Source organism: Petromyzon marinus, chromosome 48 (genome assembly GCF_048934315.1).
Source record: "Petromyzon marinus isolate PM22_M1 ecotype Great Lakes invasive population chromosome 48, UKy_Petmar_22M1.pri1.0, whole genome shotgun sequence".
Classification (NCBI taxonomy): domain Eukaryota; kingdom Metazoa; phylum Chordata; class Hyperoartia; order Petromyzontiformes; family Petromyzontidae; genus Petromyzon; species Petromyzon marinus.
Window position 1 is genome coordinate 8,908,510 of NC_133714.1, and position 21,010 is coordinate 8,929,519.

Genomic DNA, 21,010 nt, shown 5'->3' on the forward strand with positions numbered 1-21,010 from the left:
CCTCCCTCACCATTCTCCCTCACCTCACCCCCCTCCCTCTCTCTACCATCACCCTCCCTCACCATCCTCCCTCACCCCACCTCACCCCCCCTCCCTCTCTCTACCATCACGCTCCCTCACCATCCTCCCTCACCTCACCTCACCCCCCCTCCCTCTCTCTACCATCACCCTCCCTCACCATCCTCCCTCACCCCCCTCCCTCTCCCTACCATCACCCTCCCTCACCATCCTCCCTCACCGCACCTCACCCCCCTCCCTCTCCCTACCATCACCCTCCCTCACCATTCTCCCCCAACACCTAAATCCCTTCCCCCCTTTCCTCATCAGCCAATAACGAATGCGCACCATTTTTTTAATTCTCGTCAAGCGCTTTGTACAATCCGAGACGACATTCACGTGTCCAGCAAGGCTCAGGCGCCAGATGGCGCTCAAGCGTTAGCGTCTCTTGGACACCCAACTCCTCCAACTCGATTAAAACCATACTCTTTGGTTCTTTCGGTAAAGTCACGTAGATAGAAAATGTCTAGATCACGACGTTTCGATGGCGACACAAGCGTCCGTCACCAGACGGGACAACCACAGCAAGAAACAACTTCCCACGTGACTTTACCGAAAGAACCAAAGAGTATAGATTCCTGCAGTCACGAAAGCTTCAAATCAAGATCGATTTAAACTACTTTTGTTTCATGCGATCACGAATAATAATAATTCGTGATCGTATAAGAGACAAGGTAATAGATCGAAATATATCAATAATGTTCAGTTTTCACACTGATAGTTATAGGATATAGATTCGCAATGGGCTATTGAGAATCCGCTTTTTGGCTGCTGTGCCACGTGTGGATCATTCTGCGGCCGTCTGGAACGCTCAGCCTGCCGTTGTCAGGAAGCTACTGGAGCTATGCACTTTTAAGTCACCAGATTGAAAACTCATTTCTTGAGAACTGTCTTTTAGTGTTTAGTTTGTTGTCCTCTCCCCCCCCCCCTGCACCTCCGATTAGCGCGGTCGGCCACGTATGGTGCGAAATAAGTTCAACACACACACACGTGCATCCCATCGCTTTGCGTGGATTCAAGTGCTTTCGATTGTACGTCCTGTTTCTCAGAAACGTAGGCTGGTGTGTGCCCTGTATAACGCGAAATGGTCACCTTCCATTCCGACTCTGGGTGCTCTCATGCCCACGTTCACGCGAACCCCAAACCCTCGGATGGAGTCGCTAACCCGCAGTGGCCTCCCGTCCTGGGGGGCCTCTGGCCAACCCCGCTGATTCGCCTTTCCCCGGTGGCTAACAACACATTGTGTCACAGCTTCCCCGAACATGCGGGGTTTGGATTGTCACGGTGGATTTTGTCTTTATTTCCGAGGGAGAGCGTCAGTGTAAAGAATGAAGCGGTATCGGGTATAGGAGGAGGCTCAAACGAGTGTATTGTTGCATCTGATGAACACGCACAAACCTCGCCCATCGCGGGTGGGTTATGTTCTTGAAAATAGCCGCAATTGGAAATTCCGCGATCCGCAAACTCTTAAGCCATGTCAGAAATCGAAATGGTTTGCTTCACGGAGTCGTTATACAATGCCCTCCTCCTTTGGTGCTATGTTACTCTACCTTCACTCAAACATGGACGAGGAAGTATTTTCAATGTAGAATACGGTCAACATTCGCGAATTTCACAATTTATTTTTCACGAGTTTCTCAACCTACTCCAATTCCCCGTCCGCGACCCGCCAGACTGCGGTATTCACGAGGGAGTTCCCAGTGCCTGCAGACCACCCACACCGCGGGAGGTGGGCCCATCACGGTGGGTGACATTTGACGCGGCCTGCGAAGATTCGACACTGCCCCTCGCTTGCCCACGGTCCACGTTGACTTTCTGCTACTTCGGGGCCATTCACAAATGACGTCACGCGATTTTGGAGGATTTTTGACCCCCCCCTCCCCCTCTCGTCACGCGGCGTCACAAAAAGTCAGACCCCCCCCCCTCAAATATGACGTCACAAAGCTTTGCTCCCCCCCTCCAAAAAAATAAAAAAAATGCTTTTAATCGCTTTAAACTATTGTCATTGTAGTGCGTGTTTAATGTGGCGCTGCACTCTGATGTTGTAGGAGAAAACATTTATTAGAAAGTCAATTTAATTAAATAGAAGGTGTTGTCTATATTTATTTAAAGTTGCGCATTTTCACGTGACGTCACATTTCTCAAACACCCCCCCCCCCTCTCGTCACACATCGTCACAAATGTCTGACCACACCCTCCCTAGGTGCGTGAAGTCATTTATAGACGGCCCCTTATCTCAGTCGACTCGTTATTTACGTTTTGGTGTCAACGAGTCGACGGCGAGGCCCGTTAAAAACAGCGGCGAGCGCTCTCCACAGCGCTGAAATGATCACCAGTGTGTGGCGGTTGTTGTCAAAACACATCGCCACCACCACCACCTCCATCGTCGTCAAATCATCATCGGTAATAAAAAAACCACATTCTTCCTTATGTTTTATTATTCATTGTAGCAATGAAAACTTTACCCCCCCCCCACACACACACACACACCGATGTTCACTCGTACCAGGAACACAACCCCAAGTTTTCACACTGAAACAAGGTTTCCGCATTCGCGAATTCTGCATCGGCGAGCGTTTTCAAGAACGTAACCCTCGTGGATAGAGAGGCTTTCCTGCGTTCATATTTTCTGTAGAGTTGAGTATAGCGCATACAGCACAATATATGTAAATATATATATAATGTAGGGACAATCATGCCACTGAACCTCACCGGATGCTGGGAACACGTGACCTGTGACCTGCAATGGGCTGCACGTGACGCAAGGTGGCGCGTGTATTCTTCAGTGGCAGCGTCATCGCGCGCAGTGCAGTTGAAGTACTTTACATGCAGGAATCTCGCGATGTTTATTTGGTGCTAATGGTTAAATCCGCGATGGGCAAAGTATGAGTGCGTGCATGCTAAATACAAGAATTAATAGGATTTCCCGAAAGAGTAATATTGAATTGAAGACTGTTGACTATCCAAGCTAAATATGGTGATGGGGGGATGGGAAGAGATGGGGGACTCCGAACCGACATTTTGTACCCAAAGCCCAGGTGTCTCTCGACCGGCCTGTTCATTACGCACGATCTGCCGTTAGAGATCACGTGCCATGTGCAATTGCCTTGCTATGCATTTGATCATTTAATCATAAGTACCGCCCCAAGCCGTGTAATTCTCGTGAAGAATAGATTGCACGCAGTACATATCATGCGCCTGTGTAAGCGAGCAACCAATTTTTGTCAACGCAAAATTTACGCCGAGAATTTAGTTTTGCATCGTGTTACACAATGCTATAGAAACTTAACCTATGGCGTTAATTTCAACGGTCTCCACCACGTGCATGTTCCCATGGCCATCGGCGACAACTGCGCAAATTCGCTCTGCCATCACAGCCTGACCCAGCGCACGGTCAAATATGACCGCTTGTTCCACATTGGCGGCCAAAACTTGGGGTTGTGGAGGCGGTGCGCGACGTTGAACTCTGTAGTCATGAGCTGGGGTCCAACGCGTGAAGCAGGCGTGTACGGATAGAGGGGTGGGGGGAATACGAGATACAAAAATCACTGAAAAGTATATAAAAAACGTATTTTAAAACGTAAATATTTTGTGTTATTTTACCAGGTAATGCCCACTGAGCTACGTAGCTCTTTTTCCGAAGCGACCTGGATATAACAAATTATAGCTCAACAAAGTGGCTAATCAAGCGGACATTCAAAGCAGCGATATACTCTGGACGCGTGATTTTTATTCTAAATGGAGGGGGGGAAACCGGAGGACCCAGAGGAAAATCCACGCGACCAATGGATCGGAGACACCGCAAACTCCAAATGTACAGCAGCAGGCGTCAGGGTCGGGATGGAATCCACGACTTCCTGCACACCAGGCGAGGTAGTAAACACCTTGCCAGTGCAGTGCCCAACTTTGACTTGGTCACAATGTGCATATTATCTGAGTTCGCACGTGCCAGTGTATCCCTTGATGCTTCCCAACAAAGATTGAAGGCGTGAATGCATTCGCTCTGTCTGGCTGTCCATTCGTCTGTAACATGGTTCATGATGACTCTTGTAAAGATCCAATTAAATTATAATAATAATAAGGTTTTTCCCATTTTTTCTGTCAACAAAACTGAAACCTTTTTACAAGGATTCATGTCTGCATTAACCACAATACCTGCAGTCAAAATGCAAACAAAAAACACACTATGATAATATGATGCATTGTCCTTGAAACTGATTGGTCCACACCAAGGGACGGCTTTCTTTTAAGCCTCGACCCAATTGGTGCTCGACCAGATGACGCCAAAAGGCGTACAGCTCAAAGACATTGCACTGTCAAAGTAATGAGGGCTCGGGGTGAGCATCTACATCATTAGACCTGGCAAAGGAGGTCTAATGATCCAATTAAAATTTGAGTATAGAGTTCTGTTCCCATTAGGGACTTCTCCAATAAAAAAACGCGGACAACATTGATTCAAAGGTTTACCCAAATCGTGGCCATGAAAAAGACAGTGACCAATGCACAAGGCTTTTCAGCCAAGGCCTCTAACTCACACGCCGTACGTTAAACGCGTGTTGAAAACGTGCACACGAGAGTGCGAAACCGAATGGATCTATATCTGTGGGTAATCATCAATCCTACCGTGCTTTTGACTTGGCGCTGCAATCACGGCCGACGCATACGACGATCGTGACGCATCTCGATTATAATTCTACCAATCATAACTACCTCGCCTGGGATGCAGAAGAGCGTGGGTTCGATCCCGACCCTGATGCATGCTGTGTATTTGGAGTTTGCGTGTCTCTCTCTGTCTCTCATCGTCATCACGGTGGCTAGGAGATGTTAACTACCTCGCCTGGTATACAGGAGGTCGTGGGTTCGATCCCGACCCTGACGCCTGCTGTATATTGGGAGTCTGCGTCTCTCTATCTCTCATCACCACGGTGCCTAGGAGATGTTAACTACCTCGCCTGGTATACAGGAAGTCGTGGGTTCGATCCCGACCCTGACGCCTGCTGCTGCTGCATATTTGGAGTTTGCGTGTCTCTCTCTCATCATCATCACGGTGGCTAGGAGATGTTAACTACCTCGCCTGGTATACAGGAGGTCGTGGGTTCGATCCCGACCCTGACGCCTGCTGTATATTTGGAGTCTGCGTCTCTCTCTCTCTCTCATCACCACGGTGCCTAGGAGATGTTAACTACCTCGCCTGGTATACAGGAAGTCGTGGGTTCGATCCCGACCCTGACGCCTGCTGCTGCTGCATATTTGGAGTTTGCGTGTCTCTCTCTCATCATCATCACGGTGGCTAGGAGATGTTCACTACCTCGCCTGGTCTACAGGAAGTCGTGGGTTCGATCCCGACCCTGACGCCTGCTGCTGTATATTTGGAGTTTTCGTGTCTCTCCCTACGGTCGCGTGGATTTTTTTTCCGAGTCCTCCGGTTTTCCCCCTCCACCTTTAGACTCGACATCACTCGTTTAGAGTAAATGGCTGCTCTAAATTTTCACATGGTAAGCCACTTCGTCGGGCTATCGTTCGTGGCCAGGTCGCTTCTGAAAAATGAGCAACATATAGCTCGGTTGGGCCTTACCTGGTACAATTAAGAAATGTTTTTGTTTTCATGTCATACGAGCAATGCATTCGGTCTCACCGGGGCGAGTAGGCACGTCCACGAAATAGGCGGGTCGATTGCGATCGCCATATTCGAAGTCGTCATCGCTCTCATCTTCAACGACGTACACTGCAACGGCAATGTTTTCGAAAACAAGTCCACAATATTGGAACCTCCTTTGCCAGTAGCAAAATATGATCGTTGGTTTTTTTTTACCCTTCTATCTGGTAAACAAAACTGACACCTTGTTTTTTGACAAGGAGTCATGTTTGCATTGACCACAATACCTGCTGGTCGGAATACAAACAGATGACGCCAAAAGGAGCACGCGTCATCTGGTCCAACACCAATGTGAGACGAGGCTCTAAGGAAAGCTGTCTCGGGTGCAGACCAATCATTTTCAAGGACAGTGCCACATACATTATCAGAGTTGTTGTTTTTTGTTCGCATTTCGACCGCAGGTATTGTGGTCAATGCAAACATGACTCCTTGTCAAAAAAAACAAGGTGTCAGTTTTGTTGCCGGATAAAAGGGTACAAAAAACAATGATCAAGTCCACACTAATGCCGTCGTGATACAATGCTCTACCATGTACCAATGTCGCGTCACAATAATTCAAGACGACAGTAGAGACGTGCGGCTGGAGACTGTACCTGGGAGGGCGACCAGAACGGCGATGCAGCGACGGAGATCAGTTCACGAGCGGCGTCTAGACTCTAGAGCGGTGGCTCTTAACCTGGGGGGCAAGATGCCCTTTCCGGGGGTGCGCCAGACACGGCCACATTTTTTCAGAAGCTAAATCGTGTCGTATACGCAAATTTATCACGGGCACGAAAGTACAACTGCTTTGTTTCATCAAGCCCCACATGTATTTATTATCGTTATACAGTTGTTGTTTTTTTTTTACGATTGAGAATCAAAAAGGGTGCGAGGCTGCAGTAAATGTTAAGAGCCCACCGCTCTAGAGGGATGCTTGATGGTGTGGCAGCGGTTGATAGGCCAGGGATTGGCAATCTCCGGCACCAGAGTGGCATGCGGCTCTTCAAAGTACCGCTTCGTTACGCTTATTCACGTTGCATTGCGGTCTTAATTGATTGATCACGCTTACGGTGGCTTTCAGATCGCATCCATTATTTTTCGTCTACCCCCTCCTCTTTTCCGAACATAGATGGACTCGTCCATCCCTGCAGTCACGAACATAGATGGACTCGTCCATCCATTTAGTCACCTTCATAGATGGACTCGTCCATCTGAACAAACTGTCAAATCGCTTTCCGTGGTGCTAACGTTAAAAAAAACCCGCCAATGTTTTCATATTTTCTTGCTGTGGGTTTTCACACCTGATGATGATTGCTTGTGTTGCAGTCGAAACGTCGTGAGAATGTTATTGTTTTATATTTTTATTATTTTATTGTTTCCCTTCTACGTGACTTTACCGAAAGAACCAAGAATATGAATCCCTGCAGTCACGAAAGCTTGAAATCAAAATTTAGTTTAATTTTGATGTCGAATTCTGAAAAAAACAATGGTGCCTTCTGGGTAAGTTGGTTACCGACCCCTCTGGGATAGACCACGTCTCACGATGATGATATGCACGTAACGAAATGTCTTTAGAAAAAATAATACTGCTCATGGTGTAATGGTCATTCATTCATTTCACAAATGAACTTTCACCAGCCGGGAAATTGAGGCAGGGAATAAATGGGAAATATGTCATCCCGGCGAGGCAGCTGGAATGCGTCCACATCACATTCTTGCGACCTTAATTTACTAAACTATATATAAAATGTTTTACCGGATAAGGCCCACTGAGCTGTACAGCTGATTTTCAGAAGCTACCTGGCGATCACAAATTATAGCTCAACGAAGTGGCTTATCGTGTGGAATTGTACAGCAGCGCAATGCTCTAAACGCGTGATGTTGGCTTCGAAATGTGGAGGGGAAAACCGGAGGACCCGGAGAAAAATCCACGCGACCACGTGGTGAGCGAGAGAGAGAAACACGCAAACTCCAAATATACAGCAGCAGCAGGCGTCAGGGTTGGGGATCGAATCAACGACCTCCTGTACACCAGGCGAGGTAGTTAACATCTCATAGCCACCGTGATGATGATGAGAGAGAGAAACACGCACACTCCAAATATACAGCAGCAGCAGGCGTCAGGGTTGGGGATCGAATCAACGACCTCCTGTACACCAGGCGAGGTAGTTAACATCTCATAGCCACCGTGATGATGATGAGAGAGAGAAACACGCAAACTCCAAATATACAGCAGCAGCAGGCGTCAGGGTTGGGGATCGAATCAACGACCTCCTGTATACCAGGCGAGGTAGTTAACATCTCATAGCCACCGTGATGATGATGAGAGAGAGAAACACGCAAATTCCAAATATACAGCAGCAGCAGGCGTCAGGGTTGGGGATCGAATCAACGACCTCCTGTATACCAGGCGAGGGAGTTAACATCTCATAGCCACCGTGATGATGATGAGAGAGAGAAACACGCAAACTCCAAATATACAGCAGCAGCAGGCGTCAGGGTTGGGGATCGAATCAACGACCTCCTGTACACCAGGCGAGGTAGTTAATACCTCACCACCGTGGCACGCATCTCTTTCAACACTTTAAGTACTCAATAGCTAGGGAAACAGGTTTCTATTCACAGTCTCATTATAATTATTGTTCGTAGTCGATTGTGAATAAAAAATAAAATCACTTAATTCACCATCAGCATAAGTATCATCATCAGCCAGGGTCTCTCCACTGCTGGATGAATGCCTGACTCCCCTAGCCTTCTCCCCCATCCTCTAATTCACCATCAGCATCATCATCAGCCAGGCTCTCTCTACTGCTAGATGAATGCCTGACTCCCCTAGCCTTCTCTCCCCATCCTCTACAGTGAGGGAAAAAGTAATTGATCCCCTGCTGATTTTGTACGTTTGCCCAATGACAAAGACATGATCAGTCTATAATTGTAATAGTAGGTTTATTTGAACAGTGAGAGACAGAATAACAACAAAAAAATCCAGAAAAACGCATGTCAAAAATGTTATAAATTGATTTGCATTTTAATGAGGGAAATAAGTATTTCACCCCTCTGCAAAACATGACTTAGTACTTGGTGGCAAAACCCTTGTTGGCAATTACAGAGGTCAGACGTTTCTTGTAGTTGGCAAAGCAGGTTTGCACACATCTCAGGAGGGATTTTGTCCCACTCCTCTTTGCAGATCTTCTCCAAGTCATTAAGGTTTCGAGGCTGACGTTTGGCAACTCGAACCTTCAGCTCCCTCCACAGATTTCCTATGGAATTAAGGTCTGGAGACTGGCTAGGCCACTCCAGGACCTTAATGTGCTTCTTCTTGAGCCACTCCTTTGTTGCCTTGGCCGTGTGTTTTGGGTCATTGTCATGCTGGAATACCCATCCCCGACCCATTTTCAATGCCCTGGCTGAGGGAAGGAGGTTCTCATCCAAGATTTGACGGTAAATGGCCCCGTCCATCGTCGCTTTAATGCGGTTAAGTTGTCCTGTCCCCTTAGTAGAAAAACACCCCCAAAGCATGTTTCCACCTCCATGTTTGACGGTGGGGATGGTGTTCTTGGGGTCATAGGCAGCATTCCTCCTCCTCCAAACACGGCGAGTTGAGTTGATGCAAAAGAGCTCCATTTTGGCCTCATCTGACCATAACACTTTCACCCAGTTGTCCTCTGAATCATTCAAGTGTTCACTGGCAAACTTCAGACGGGCATGTATATGTGCTTTCTTGAGCAGGGGGACCTTGCGGGCACTGCAGGATTTCAGTCCTTCACGGCGTAGTGTGTTACCAATTGTTTTCTTGGTGACTATGGTCCCAGCTGCCTTGAGATCATTGACAAGATCCTCCCGTGTAGTTCTGGGCTGATTCCTCACCGTTCTCATGATCATTGCAACTCCACGAGGTGAGATCTTGCATGGAGCCCTAGGCCGAGGGAGATTGACAGTTCTTTTGTGTTTCTTCCATTGGCGAATAATCGCACCAACTGTTGCCACCTTCTCACCAAGCTGCTTGGCAATGGTCGTGTAGCCCATTCCAGCCTTGTGTAGGTCTACAATCTTGTTCCTGACATCCTTGGAGAGCTCTTTGGCCTTGGCCATGGTGGAGAGTTTGGAATCTGATTGATTGCTTCTGTGGACAGGTGTCTTTTATACAGGTAACGAGCTGAGATTAGGAGCACACTCTTATAAAAGACACCTGGGAGCCAGAAATCTTTCTGATTGAGAGGGGGTCAAATACTTATTTCCCTCATTAAAATGCAAATCAATTTATAACATTTTTGACATGCGTTTTTCTGGATTTTGTTATTGTTATTCTGTCTCTCACTGTTCAAATAAACCTACCATTAAAATTTTAGACTGATCATTTCTTCGTTAGTGGGCAAACGTACAAAATCAGCAGGGGATCAAATACTTTTTTCCCTCACTGTATGTTGAACTTTCTTGGCACCGTACGTAGCCAACCGTGCTGTGTGTGCTCCATGGGGGAGTTGGTTCCAGTCAAGGGGAGCGAGGAGGGAGAAGGAGCGTGAAGACGAGATTGGCCTCAGGGCGAGGGAGGCGCAGAGAGAGAGAGACATTAGCTCGAGGTGACAGAAGCAAGATGTGATGGGGGCAAGGCAGTGGAGGGATTTATCGATGATTCAGAAATGTAAACGTCGTCACTCGTTTCCATCGAGGTTTTTTGTGGTTAGATCGCGTAAATAAATATAAATGTGTCGTTAAACCCGCCACCACCCGACACAGCAAATTAGTAAGAGATGTCATAACATCTATCCCTCTATTTAAGGAACGAAACAGGAGGAGGCTTTCTCCAGAAATCTGGCTGCCGCCTGATGATGCCGGTTGTAATTACTGGCGAAACGTCGTACTCAGATTGTAAATGTTGTGGCTTGGCTCTCCAATACCCCGCTGTGCTGTACTCGTATACTACACTATACACTACACTATACACTACTATACCATTACACTACTATACACTATGCACTACTATACACTACTATACCATTACACTACTATACACTACACTACTATACACTACACTATACACTACACTATCGACTACACTATACACTACACTATACACTACACTATACACTACTATATACACTACACTATACACTACACTATACACTACACTATACAATATACTACACTATACACTACACTATACACTACACTACTATACACTACACTACTATACACTACACTATACACTACACTATCGACTACACTATACACTACACTATACACTACACTATACACTACACTATACACTACACTATACACTACACTATACACTACACTATACACTACACTACTATACACTACACTATACACTACCATACCACTACACTACACTATACACTAGTGCCGCACTGGTGACGAATTGGCCACGTTCTGTTTACGTGACAACCCTTACTAGTTGGCTGTGTCGGGTGGTGGCGGGTTTAACGACACAACATTTACATATGTACGCGATCTAACCCAAAGACACCTGTTTTCTGGAAGCAGCGATAGTATACGTGGCGTGCCCAGTTGCCAGCATGCCTGCGCATCACTGTTCATTCTCTTTGGTTCTTTCGGTAAAGTCACCACCACGTAGAATGAGAATAAAATAATAAAATTCTCACGACGTTTCGGCCACAACACAAGTGGCCTTCTTCAGGTGAAGGAACAGAACTGTCGGGACAACAGCACTTCAATGAACGCTGCTAAGATTCGTGGCTAAATGAGCAATGCAGAATGCCATTCTTTTTTTTTTGGGGGGGGGGGGGGGGGGTGGGAATGAACGCGTCTCACCTGGTCGCCTGTTGGCTGGAGGTCGCACGTTGACAACCGGAACCTGACGATTGCACGAATTCTCGTCTGCGTCGTCAATCACTGCGATCGTGAAACGTGCCCACAATATTTTAAAAGTATGCAATCCAAAACATCTCACATCAGCTCCCGACACACCGAAGTGACGAGTTCAGTGGACATGCGGGACCGAGAGGGATGGTGACGGCATGGAGAGTCCCTCATCCAGCAGGGGATCGAACATGGCTCATTATGTGCAAACCAACGTTGACATTTGACTAAGTGAAGACTATGCTTGGGTTTTTTTTCAACCCACGTTCGTAATATTGCATCCACACGTGTACTTAATGAATAGAATTCCAAACTGGGACCTTTCTTGCGAGTGTCAAAAGATAAGAATATGTTTTTTTACCCTTCCTAGCAATAAGACACGTGATAAGATGTTAAAACACCAAACAGAAACCTTTTCACTTTCACAGACGCTGCAGATATTATCACGGCGTATTTTTGTTTGCATGTTCACCACAAGTACGTGTGGTTAATGCAGACAGGATTCCTTGAAGAAGGTTTCTGTTTGGTGTTTTACATCTCAACACATGTTTTATTGCCAGAAAGGGTAAAAACTATTCTTACAACTTTAAGCTATTAAAATATGTTTTATTTGACCAGGTATGGCCCACTGAGCTAGAAGTGACCCGGCCAAAAAATGATAGCTCAACGGAAGTGGCTTATCAGGTGTAAAGTGTATAGCAGCCAACCACTCTGAACGCGTGATATTGAGTCTAAATGTGGAGGGAAAAAAACGGAGGTCCCGGGAAAAAAAATCCACGTGACCACAGGGAGAGAGAGACACGTAAATTCCAAATATGCATACCAGGCGAGGGAGTTAACATCTCCTAGCCACCGTGATGCATACACGGTGGCGAGCATGTGCCCACTTGCAGCGCATGATTGTGAACTGTATTCATGCCACACCTTGCACACGTGAAGCACTGCAAGTCTAGCACTGACCCTGCAAGTGTGGCGTTTGCATTTGTTTGCGTGTTGTTAAACCTGATATTTCGGTATTTTATATCGAGTGACGGTATCGTTGCAGACATATTTATTTCATGCAGGAAATCCCCCGAGGTGAGCAAGTATGCATAGTGCAGATCATTGTTGATATGTTGTCTCGATGGACTTTTAAGTAGCATCAGATTAAACGGGGAGTTTTAATTTGACAACTGAGCTTACTCAATAAAAAAAAGAGAGATGACATCGTCATACTCTCAGCTGACAAGGGCAATGCCACCGTTATCATGGACAAAACCACGTACAATAACACAATTCAGGACCTACTTAATGATGGTAGCTATACCAAAATTAAAAGAGATCCCACCAACCGCCTCGTTACGAAAACCAACAATATCATCACCGATTTGACATCTTTTGATCGTACCAACCAAGCGGTTATCCTTAAAGCCCTCTGCTGCTAGACCACCCAGATTGTTTGGCTTACCAAAAATCCGTAAAGAAGGGACACCCCTTCGTCCTATCGTCTCCACCATTGACTCACCCACCTACAAACTGGCCCGATTTCTGTCTGAGACCTTACAACCATTCACTGATAAGACCACCTCAGCTGTACTTAACTTGGCTCACTTGGTATCGTTAATTAAGGACATCTCACTATCTCCAGGTGAGACGTTACAACCATTCATTGGTAAGACCACCTCAGCTGTACTCAACTCAGCTCACTTGGTATCGTTAATTAAGGACATCTCACTATCTCCAGGTGAATTGCTCGTTAGTTTCGATGTAGTCTCTTTGTTTACCAAAGTTCCTGTGCTTGACAACGTTGCAATCATTAAAGATTTGGTCCAACAAGGACTGAATGCTGATGTACCGGCCCTGGTGAGACACTGCCTCACCAACACTTACTTCACCTGGAATGGAACATTCTACAAACAAGTTGAAGGTATCCCAATGGGTTCTCCCTTATCTTCAGTTGTAGCCAATGTTTTCATGGAAAAAATTGAGACAGATGCCATCCAGGCATCCACTCTACGTCCGTTCTTCTAGGAGATATACGTAGATGACACCTCCGTCATCTGGCCACATGGCCGACCGGCTCTGAACCAATTCCTCAACCACATCAATTCCATACACCCAGCCATCAAATTCACCATGGAGGTGGAAAAGGACGGCATACTACCACCTTCCGATGTTAGTTGTGCTCTACGCCCATTTCAAACCTTGCGCTTTCACAGTCACTTCGCACGCTGACCCCTTGGCTGCGGCTCTGCGTTCTCCCATTAACATGCTAATCTCTGATTTAAAGCTTTCGTGACTGCAGGGATTCATATTCTTGGTTCTTTCGGTAAAGTCACGTAGAAGGGAAACAATAAAATAATAAAAATATAAAACAATAAAAAAATTCTCACGACGTTTCGACTGCAACACAAGAAATCATCATCATCATCATCGGGTGTGAAAAAAGTGGCGTTTTTTTTCTTCAAATTTTCTTGCTGTGGTTTTCACGCCTGATGATGATTGCTTGCGTTGCAGTCGAAACGTCCTGATAATTTTATTGTTTTATATTTTTATTCTTTCATTGTTTCCCTTCTACGTGACTTTATCGAAAGAACCAAGAATATGCTAATCTCTCTTTAACATGCTAATTTTCACCTGGCAGCCCTCTGATTGGTGGAAAACCAACCACCATCGGGTTGGCTGCTCACCACTTACATTATCATTGGCCGCTGACATTTGGGCTACGCCCATATCAAACCCTCATAAACAGTTTGCCTTGGAAGCTAACCCCCCTTTTCCTAAAGACGACCGCTTGTATTGCGATCCAAACTTCGTAGTTTTTTGTTCTTTTTTGTTATTTTCTTTGAACCTATCTACGTGACTTTACCGAAAGACCCAAGAATACTCTTTGGTTCTTTCGGTAAAGTCACGTAGGTAGAAAAATAATAGAGCACGACGTTTCGATCGCAACACAAGCAATCGCCATCAGGTGAGACAACCACAGCAAAAAAAAACTACTGAAGAAGGATTGCTGCAGTCACGACAGCTTCAAATCAAGACCAAATAATATTAATTCCTGCAGTCACGATAAGCTTTAAGTTAATATTTGATTCACATTCGTTTGACACGTAGGCTTTCGCGACCAATATCATCCATAATAGAGGTTTTTTTTGGAGTTAGATCACGTAAATATATAAATGTGTCGTTAAAACCCGCCACCAACCGACACAGCCAACTTGTAAGGGTTGTCACGTAAACCGAACATGGCCAATTCGTCACTAGTACAGCACTAGTGTATAGTGTAGTGGTATGGTAGTGTATAGTGTAGTGTATAGTGTAGTGTATAGTAGTGTATAGTGTAGTGTATAGTGTAGTATACTAGTACAGCACACCGGTGTGTTGGAGAGCCAAGCCACAACATTTACAAACTGAGTACGACGTTTCGCCAGTGATTACAACCAGCTTCATCAGGCGACAGCCAGATTTGTGGAGAAGTCCTCCACCTGTTTCATTCCTTATATAGAGGCGTAGATGTGCAAGAACGCAGAAGTGTGGTCTCCAACACACCGGTTAGTGCTGTACTAGTATACTACACTATACACTACACTATACACTACACTATACACTACTATACACTACACTATACACTACCATACCACTACACTATACACTACTATACACTACACTATACACTACACTATACACTACTATACACTACACTATACACTACACTATACACTACTATACACTACACTATACACTACACTATACACTACCATACCACTACACTACACTATACACTAGTGCTGTACTAGTGACGAATTGGCCACGTTCTGTTTACGTGACAACCCTTACTAGTTGGCTGTGTCGGATGGTGGCGGGTTTTAACGACACATTTACATATTTACGCGATCTAACCCCAAAAACTCCTCTATTATGGATAATTCACATTCATCAAGACACGCAACACGTGTTTCTGTCTCCGAACTTGATTCACCTCTCTAGCTGGTGACAAGGGGAGCTGGTGACAAGGGGAGCCTTGTCACCAGCGTCCCCACTGATCATCGTCACATCAGCGCATGGCATTCACTACAGTCGTGCCCTCCCTACCTGTCCAGGGGTGGGAGGCATTGCTGGAGAGTCAGCAGACACATCGTGAATAAAATACATTCAAAAATCATATGGCTTCCAGATGTAGATTCATTTAGTCGAGTCTTCCAGTGGCTGAAGACATGTTCTGGAAGATGCCATGAGGTGTCTGCCATCTTAGAAGAGTAGATGCCCTGTTAGGCAAGAAGGCGCCACGGTGGCGAGATGTTACTACCTCGCCTTGTATACAGGAGGTCGACGGTTTGATCCTGACCCTGACGCCTGCTGTATATTTGGAGTTTGCGTGTTCTCTCTCTCCCTCTCTCTGCCCGTGGTCGCGTGGATTTTTCTCCGGGTTTTCTCTCTACATTTGGGGCATTTGCTTGTTATAAATGTCCGCGCGATAAGCCACTTCGTTGAGCTTTCATTTGTGGGCAAGGTGGCTTCTGAAAAAGAACTACATAGCTCAGTGGGGCCTTACCTGGTAAAATGAAAAGTTTATCGTTTTATAGGGATGGTGATGGCACGGAGAGACCCTAATCCAGCACTGCTTGAAGGACGCTGATGTGGCCTAGCGGTTGTGCCTTCACGGTTTGAATACAGCAACCACCCTGGCTAAGATTACAGGTGCCAATAGCAATACAGCCGCCATTCATTCGCCACTGAGTGGCGGTGACATCACCATGGCGCCTGTGCCAGGCCAGGTGCACTTTGACGTCAAGTGAAGTGTCGAAGGCTCGCTGACGGGAGGTGTCGGGACAGGCCCAGGTACCATGGGTTGGCTGACTGAGTATGACTGGTAGATGTGTAGTGGAGTACGAAGGTGCGTTGTGGAAACAGCGTGATTACATGATCACACAGACAGTACGGGTTATCTTGGGTCAGCCTGTAGCGAAGGCGAATACAGTGCAGGTTATGTTGGGGCAATTAAGCTGAGGTAGCCGTGGACGGCTGTGATTGGTTGGTGCTGTTGCCGGGGCTGGAGAGGCGTCTGGAAGTCTGGCGAGAAACAGGTGCGACGGTCACGCGGAGCGCCGTTGGGACGCGGGTTAATTAATTGGGAGGTGTAATGAGAGCGGGTATAAGGGCGGCAGTCGGAGTCAACAGCGGGGAGTTGAGTTGAAGGGAGTTGAGCTTGGAGAGGGGTTGAATGATGAAGAGCTTGGAGGGGGGTTGAAGAGCGGAGAGCTTGGAGATGGGTTGACGTTGGAGAGCTTAGGGAAGACAGAGTTTGGAAGACAGAGTTTGAGAGACAGAGTTTGGAAGACAGAGTTTGAGAGACAGAGTTTGGAAGACAGAGTTTGAGAGACAGAGTTTGGAAGACAGAGTTTGAGAGACAGAGTTGTAGTTAAGAGTTGAAGGGTGGAGTTGCTGAGTGCAAAGACGCTGTGTGCGAAGTCGCTGTGTGCGAAGTCGCTGTGTGCGAAGACGCTGTGTGTGGAGTCGCTGTGTGTGGAGTTGCTGAGTGCAAAGACGCTGTGTGCGAAGTCGCTGTGTGCGGAGTCGCTGTGTGCGGAGTCGCTGTGTGCGAAGTCGCTGTGTGTGGAGTCGCTGTGTGCGAAGTCGCTGTGTGCGGAGTCGCTGTGTGCGAAGACGCTGAGTGCGAAGACGCTGTGTGTGGAGTCGCTGAGTGCGGAGTTGCTGAGTGCGGAGTCGCTGTGTGCGAAGACGCTGAGTGCGAAGTCGCTGTGTGTGGAGTTGCTGTGTGCGGAGTCGCTGTGTGCGAAGTCGCTGAGTGCGAAGTCGCTGTGTGCGGAGTCGCTGTGTGTGGAGTCGCTGTGTGCGAAGTCGCTGTGTGTGGAGTCGCTGTGTGCGGAGTCGCTGTGTGCGAAGACGCTGAGTGTGAAGTCGCTGTGTGTGGAGTCGCTGTGTGCGGAGTCGCTGTGTGTGAAGACGCTGTGTGCGAAGTCGCTGTGTGTGGAGTCGCTGTGTGTGGAGTCGCTGTGTGCGAAGACGCTGAGTGCGAAGACGCTGTGTGCGAAGTCGCTGTGTGTGGAGTCGCTGTGTGCGAAGTCGCTGTGTGCGAAGACGCTGAGTGCGAAGACGCTGTGTGTGGAGTCGCTGAGTGCGGAGTTGCTGAGTGCGGAGTCGCTGTGTGCGAAGTCGCTGTGTGCGGAGTCGCTGTGTGCGAAGTCGCTGTGTGTGAAGTCGCTGAGTGCGGAGTCGCTGTGTGTGGAGTCGCTGTGTGCGAAGACGCTGAGTGCGAAGACGCTGTGTGTGGAGTCGCTGAGTGCGGAGTTGCTGAGTGCGGAGTCGCTGTGTGCGAAGTCGCTGTGTGCGGAGTCGCTGTGTGCGAAGTCGCTGTGTGTGAAGTCGCTGTGTGCGGAGACGCTGTGTGCGAAGACGCTGAGTGCGAAGACGCTGTGTGCGAAGTCGCTGTGTGCGGAGTCGCTGTGTGTGAAGTCGCTGTGTGCGGAGACGCTGTGTGCGAAGACGCTGAGTGCGAAGACGCTGTGTGCGAAGTCGCTGTGTGTGGAGTCGCTGAGTGCGGAGTTGCTGAGTGCGGAGTTGCTGAGTGCGGAGTTGTTGAGTGCGGAGTCGCTGAGTGCGGAGCAAGCGAAGTCATCGTGGGTAGTGGAGAGACAAAGGTGGCGAGCGAGTCGAGTGAGGCACGGCGAGCGAGCCGTGGCGACCAGGATACTGTGGAATGTGGAGGACATGCTGAGAGTTGTAAATAAAGCAGTGTTCGAAGAAAGACAGAAGTTGTCCGAGTGAAATCGAACACTACAGATGCACCACCTGTGCCCCCTACTGTGCCAACTTGCTGTATTTTATCTGCCCCGGCGCTCCGCTCGTTGTTGTGAGCGTCGCTTCTCTGCCCTCCGTTGTCAAGATCCCCGTGAGACCATTCTTTGGAGTAGGCCATTGTGTGCCCGCGTCACGGTCCAAATTGGATAAGTTTGAAAAACTACCCGCAAACGATTAAATACAACCGTAATGTGTGTGTCTTTTTTGGAGGGTTAGATCGCATAAATATATAAACGTGTCGTTAAATCGCCACCACCCGACACAGCCAATTAGTAAGGTTTGTCACGTTTCAGTTTTCAGTTTCATTTATTTGGTATAGCCCTGTGAGCCATTCGGCTCTTGAATCGGGTGCAACCGCAACAAACAAAAAACAAAAACATGAACAAAAAAACATCTTAAAGTGATCATGTGACAGTGCAAACAGAAAAATCCAGGAAAAAACCAGCAAAATCTTCCAGAAAAAGCACCGTACACCAACGCTGTGTGCAAAAATCCCAGTGGGATGCAAGTCAAACAACAACAACAAGACAACTTAGATTAAAGCCATCCGTTTAACTCCGTACTACAGCAATCAAACATGGCCAAACAAAAAAAAACGTTTTCGAAATCACAAAAATAAAGCCATAAAATGCAATGTAACAGTGATCATAGGAACTGTGACCGAAATTTCCCAATAAACGACATAAACAACATGTACAGAACATGCCAATTCGTTTTAATTACAACACACCGGTGTGTTGGAGAGCAAATCCACAACATTTACAATCTGAGTACGACGTTTCGCCAGTAATTACAACCGGCATCATCAGGCGGCAGGCAGATTTGTGGACAAAGCCTCCTCCTGTTTCGTTCCTTAAATAGAGGGATAGATGTTATGACATCTCTTACTAATTTGTTGTGTCGGGTGGTGGCGGGTTTAACGACACATTTATATTTATTTACGCGATCTAACCCAAAAAAACCCCTGTATTATGGATGATATTGGTCGCGAAAGCCTACGTGTTAAACTGATTAAATACAATATATATGTATATTGTTGGTTCTTTCGGTAAAGTCACGTAGATAGAAAACTAAATTCTAAATTAAAAGCAAAAAATCTTCTATTTCAGGTGGAGAGAAAGGAGCTTTTTTTTCTCTCCACCTGAAGAAGACCGCTTGTGTTGCGATTGAAATGTCGTGGGTGTTCTGCTTTTAATTTAGATTTTTGTTTTCTATCTACGTGACTTTACCGAACGAACCAAGAATATGAATTCCTGCAGGCACGAAAGTTTGAAGTCACAATATATATGTTCGCATTGTTTAGAATTGTTTCAATTTGCATATTGAGTATTGATGTACAATTGACAGGTCACAAAATTGTAATATTCACAACAATCATTGCGAAAATTTGCAAGGACCCTCCTAAAAAAGACAATCGGTGAGACATCTCGGGATAGGCAAGCCTCAAATAATAACTAAGAGTGGATAAACTATGGCTAATGATGATGATGATGTGAGAACCAACATTTCTATTTGATCAACTTTATTCATTAAAAAACACACACGCGCGCACGCACTGTAAAATGTTGTACGTTATTATCCGCAAGCTCTCCGCCCCTCCAATTGGCACGCTTGGCTACGTACAGCGCGAAAGAGGTTCAACATACGTCCAGTGCAAGCTTACTAAGGAGACGAACTTACACCAGCAGCAAATGAGGCAGGGAAGAAATGGGAAACAGATCGTCCCAATGAGACAGCGGGAGCACGTCCACTTGCAGCACATGCTTGCGAACTGACTGTGATCGTCGCCTCGCGTACGCTTCAAGTATTCCACATTTATCGTTGAGACCAGGCAGCAAGAATTATTTTATATTTGAATATTTCTTTTGTTAAACCTGATATTTCGGTTTTTATCTGAAGCCGTGGTAACATTGCAGACATATTTGTGCTATGTATACACGTGGGAAATCCCCTAAGGTGTATAGGGCATATTCTTGGTTCTTTCGGTAAAGTCACCACGTAGAAGGGAAACAATAAAATAATAAAAAAATATTAAACAAAATTCTCACGACGTTTCGACCGCAACACAAGCAATCATCATCAGGTGTGAAAACCACAGCAAGAAAATTTTGAAAAAAGTGGCGTTTTTTTATAACGTTAGCACCACGGAGAGCGATTTGGCAGTTTGTTCAGATGGACGAGTTCATCTAAGTTCGTGACTGCAGGGATGGACGAGTCCATCTGTGTTCGTGACTGCAGGGATGGACGAGTCCATCTGTGTTCGTGACTGCAGGAATGGCCGAGTCCATCTATGTTCGGAAAAGAGGAGGGGGGAGACGAAAAATAATGGATGCGGTCTGAAAGCCACCGTAAGCGTGATCAATCAATTAAGACCCGAAATGGTTGATCAAATCCTTCCAATTATTGCTAAGCCAGAATCCATCTTCTCGGTTGTATAGGGCAGTCATCAACTTAGGAACACAATTATATACTGAGGCCCGTTCGTAAGTCGAACGGTTCGTAAGTCGGAACGGTTCGCAAGTCGGAACAGTAACAGACTCTATTTAGATGCTCATATGGTCAGTGTTATGAAATGTGTTACGGTTCAACAAAAAAAGGGAAGCATTGTTAAACTCATAAATAAGAATAAATATTGTACATTTGCATGTAACTCTGCATGCAATTGTGTGGTAAAAAAAC

The 21,010-nt window shown here is 46.5% G+C and overlaps 1 long non-coding RNA gene across 2 annotated transcripts; it reads right to left on the reverse strand.

Moving 5' to 3' along the window:
- Positions 1–2,277: 2,277 nt before the first annotated feature.
- On the reverse strand, positions 2,278–20,825 carry LOC142931084 (uncharacterized). Of its 2 annotated transcripts, XR_012947091.1 has the most exons (4): positions 20,012–20,825; positions 11,486–11,566; positions 5,693–5,782; positions 2,278–3,536 (listed from the first exon to the last, which is right to left on the reverse strand). It is a non-coding gene; the product is annotated as an uncharacterized LOC142931084 (long non-coding RNA). The 2 variants fall into 2 exon arrangements; XR_012947092.1 differs by lacking the exons at positions 11,486–11,566; positions 20,012–20,825 and adding an exon at positions 6,307–9,112.
- Positions 20,826–21,010: the final 185 nt, after the last annotated feature.